Below are 5,050 nucleotides of genomic sequence, written 5' to 3'. Positions count from 1 at the left end.
GGTCGAGGGGAGGGCGCGGGTAGGAGAGGAATACTAAGACGGTGGTCGCTGGAGTTTCAAGGAAGATCGTCAACACTGACTCGCTAGAGGTAGATGAAGGCGATCTGCCCGTTCTTTGTACATCGGGCGATGCAGAAAAAATGGACTGACCTATTTTCTTTCAGTCGACTATTATTTTCATAGAATCATGTAGTAATTTAGTGTGCCATGCATGTTGTAGAGCTATCATATGTCTCCCGTCATTTATTTCTCACCGACCTGCTATCTGCTACCTTTACACTGTACTAATTGTGCACACACTTCACCCATACTCACACTACTGTTTTTTTATGCATGGGTATTTCAGACTCTGACGCAGTGTTGATGAATGCGGAAAAGAAAAGACAGAAGTCGCTCCAGTGTAATTCGAAGATAAGCACTAAGCGTTCCAGCGCTCTAACGGGTGCAGTGTCAGCAGTTGGAGACAGTGAACTTAGCTCTGCAGTTGATGATCTCAATTGCCACACACAACCATCCCAGGTGCTTGCTTTAACTTCGCGCTGTCAAATGTGGTTGCATGTTGCATATGGTGTCTAGCTTGTATTGCTTCCAATTTGGTTAAATTGCATCTGCTTACTTTACACATTATACCTTTGATAATGACATGCCTTCCTGTTTTTGATACATACTACATATGTCTATTAACCATGTTCGTACATCAAACTAATGCTCTTTTGTATCCCTCATCAATCACTTATGATGAGACAGTCACCCGGGTGGGTTTCTGTGAGACGCCATACTCGTTTAAAGAGTGCAGTGTCATCCTCCCCACATGATTCTCAAGAAACAACAAGGCTAAATGAAGATAGTCAACGTAGCTCTCTAGTTGATCACCGCAATTCCCCCACACCACCATCGCAGGTGCTTGCTCTTACTTGGCAGTGTGATATGTAGTGTTCGTCTTACATGAAAGTAGTGTTCATCAGTATCATGCATCAATGAGTTCTGAAGAGCAAATTTTATTCCTTTTTCTTGTGGGTTTGACTTGACAAGGAAAAATCAAGAAAGAGGAAGGAAAAGAGTAAGGAAGGCGATGATGGTGGTCCTCTACAACAACGTAAATAGAGCATCTGTACCGATTCTCCTTGTACTGATAGTGCATTACAAGGTCCAAGTCTCCGCTCCCCTACTCCACCATCCAAGGTGCTTGCTCTAACTTGGCAGTGTGATATCTGGTTGCATGTTGCATATGGTGTCTAGCTCGTATTGCTCCTAATTAGTGTAAACTGCATCTGCTTAACTTACACATGATACATGTGAATATGACACGCTTTCCTGTTTTTGGTACATACTATATCTTATGATAAGGCACTTTTCTTGTGTATCCCTCATCAATGCTCCTAATTTGTTAAATTGCATCTCCTTAGCTTACACATTATACATGTGAATATGACACGCCTTCCTGTTTTTGGTACATACTACATCTGCCTATCACACCATGTTCTTACATCAAACTACTGTTCTTGTGCATCCTGCGTCTATCGCTTATGATGAGACAGTCACGCGCGTGGGTTAATATGAGACGCAATACTCTTATAAAGAATGCAATTTCATCCTCTCCACATGATTCTCAAGAAACAACAAGCCTAAATGAAGATATTAAACATAGCTCTGTACCTGAAGACCGCACTTCCCCTACACCACCATCACAGGTGCTTGCTCTAACTTCGCAGTGTGATATGTGGTTGCATGTTGCATACAGTGTCTAGCTTGTAATGCTTCTAATTAGGGTAAATTGCATCTGCTTAGTTTACACACTATACCTGTGAATATGACATGCCTTCCTATTTTTGGTACACACTACATCTATGTGTTAACCTTGTTCTTACATGAAACTACCTCTCTTCTGTATCCTGCATCAATCACTTATGATGAGTCACCTTTATTCGTTGCATATTGCATATTATTTCTAGCCTATTGCCATGTATTGCTTCTAATTTGGTCAAATACATTTGTTAGGCCACCCTTTTAATTTGGCAGAGTGATATTGGTTTCATCTTTCATATGGTTTCTAGCTTGCATCGGTTCTAACAAGTTCAAGCACCTTGTGCTTAGTTTACACTTTATACATCATACATGTCAATATGTCACGTTGTCCTATTTTTCATATATATTCCATCCTCCTATCATGCGGCTGCCTTACATGAAAGTAGTGTTCGTCAGTATCATGCATCAATGAGTTCTGAAGAGCAAATTTTATTCTTTTTTCTTGTGGGTTTGACTTGACAAGGCAAAAACAAGAAAGAGGAAGGAAAAGAGTAAGGAAGGCGATGATGGTGGTCCTCTGTAGCAACGTAAACGGAGCATCTGTACCGATTCTCCTTGTACTGATAGTGCATTACAAGGTCCAAGTCTCCGCTCCCCTACTCCACCATCCAAGGTGCTTGCTCTAAGTTGGCAGTGTGATATCTGGTTGCATGTTGCATATGGTGTCTAGCTCGTATTGCTCCTAATTAGTGTAAACTACGTCTGCTTAGCTTACACATGATACATGTGAATATGACACGCTTTCCTGTTTTTGGTACATACTATATCTGTCTATCACACCATGTTCTTACATGAAACTACTCTTCTTGTGTATCCTACATCAGTCACTTATGATGGGACACCTTTAAGTTGGTAGTGTGATATTGGTTTGCGTCTTGAATATGATTTCTAGCATGTATTGCTTCTAGTTTGATGAACGCCACCTATGACAAGACAGTTTTAACTTGGCAGAGTGATATTGATTGCACCTTCCATATGGTGTCTTGCAGTGTTTCTAATTTGTTGAAGTCCTTCTGCTTAGTTACCACATCATAGGTGTGAATATGTCAAGCCGTCCATTTTTTCGTACATGTTCCATCCTCGTATCATGACTTTGCCTTTCATTAGAGTAGTGTTCATCAGTATCATGCATGAATGAGTTCTGAAGAGCGAATGATATTCCTTTTTCTTGTCGGTATGACCTCACAATGCAAAATCAATAAAGCTGAAGGAAATTGGCAAGGCATTGGATGATGGTGGTCCTTCTGAGCAACTGAAACGGAGGTTCTCTATAGATTCTACTCCGCCATTCCTTCCAACAAGATTCGCAAGACAACGCAAGGCTAGACAGTCAATGTAGCTGTGTAGATGATGAGCACATCTCCCCTACTCCACCATCACAGGTGCTTGCTCTAACTTGGCACTATTATATGTGGTTGCATGTTGCGTATGATGTCTAGCTTGTATTGCTTCTAACTTTGTTGAATTGCATCTGCTTACTTTAAACATAATGCGTGTGAATATGACATGTGTTCCTATTTCTACATCAGACTACTATTCTTGCATATCCCGCATCAGTCACTTATGATAAGGCACCTTTAAGTCGCCACTGTGATATTGGTTGTGTCTTGCATATGATTTCTAGCATGTACTGCTTCTAATTTGTTGAAACGCCATATAGTTTGAACTTGGCAGAGTGATATTGGTTGCACCTTTCATATGGTGTCTAGCTTGCAGTGCTTCTAATTTGTTGAAATGCCTTCTGCTTAGTTACCACATCATAGGTGTGAATATGTCACACCATCCTGTTTTTCATACATATTCCATCCTCGCATCATGTGTTTGCCTTTCATCCGAGTAGTGTTCGTCAGTATCATGCATGAATGAGTTCTGAAGAGCGAATTTTATTCTTTTTTCTTATCGGTTTGACTTCACAATGCAAAATCATTATAGCTGAAGGAAATTAGTCCGGCAGTGGATGATGGTGGTCCTTCGGAGCAACTCAAACAGGGGGTCTCTACAGATTCTACTCCGCCATCCTCCCAACAAGATTCACAAGACAACACAAGGCTGGACAGTCAATGTAGTTGTGTAGATGATGAGCACATCTCCCCTACTCCACCATCACAGGTGCTTGCTCTAACTTGACACTATTATATGTGGCTGCATGTTGCGTATGATGTCTAGCTTGTATTTCTTCTAACTTGAATTGCATCTGCTTACTTTACACATAATGCCTGTGAATATGACATGTGTTCATGTTTCTAGAACATACGTGTACATGATGAGCACATCTCCCCTACTCCACCATCACAGGTGCTTGCTCTTACTTGGAACTGTTATACGTGGTTGCGTTTTACGTATGATGTCTAGTTTGTATTGCTTCTGATTATGTTGAATTGCATCTGTGTAGCTTACAACTTATACCTGCAACGATCACTTACCCATAAGACACATTTAACTTGGGACTGTGATGTATGTTGCATCTTGCATTGTCTTCTAGCTTGTACTGCTTCTAATATCTTGAAATGGCTCTTACGACGAGACACTTTTTACCTGATAGAGTGATATTGGTTGCATGTTCATATGGTGCCTAGCTTTCATTTCTTCTAATTTTAATGAAATGCCTTCCTCTTACTGTTTTTTCATACATATTCCATCCTCCTATTGTATGTGTGAATATGAAACGCTGTCTTTTTTTGTATATATTCCATCCTCCTATCATGCGCTTGCCTTACATCAAAGTAGTGTTCGTCTGTATCATGCATCAACCAGTTATGCAGAGCTAATTTTATTCATCTTCTTGTGGTTTTGACTTCATAAGGCAACATCAGAAAATAAGGAAAAGAGTAAGTTAGGGGATATTGGTGGTCCTCCGCACCGACGCAAACAGAGACTCTCTAGATTTGCCACTGCTACTGCTAATGAAGTTGAAGTCCCAAGTCTACATGATGAGTTCATCTCCCACACTCCACCATCGTAGGTGCTTGCTCTAAGTTGACAGTGTGATAATTGGTTTCATGTTGCATATGTTGTCTAGCCTGTATTTCTTCTATTTTGATTAAATTGCACCTGCTGAGTTTATACGTTATACATGTGCATATGACATGGCTTTCTGTGTCTAGAATACACTGCATCTATCTATCATACCATGTTCTTACATCAAGGTACTGCTATTGTGTATCCTGCATCAGTCACTCATGATTGGATGCTTTTAACATGGCAGTTTGATAGTGGTTGCATCTTGCATTGATTTCTACTTTGT

The sequence above is a fragment of the Triticum dicoccoides genome, chromosome 6A (assembly GCF_002162155.2).
Source record: "Triticum dicoccoides isolate Atlit2015 ecotype Zavitan chromosome 6A, WEW_v2.0, whole genome shotgun sequence".
Classification (NCBI taxonomy): Eukaryota; Viridiplantae; Streptophyta; class Magnoliopsida; order Poales; family Poaceae; genus Triticum; species Triticum dicoccoides.
The sequence above is the reverse complement of the archived record's forward strand: the minus strand, read 5'-3'. Positions refer to the sequence as shown.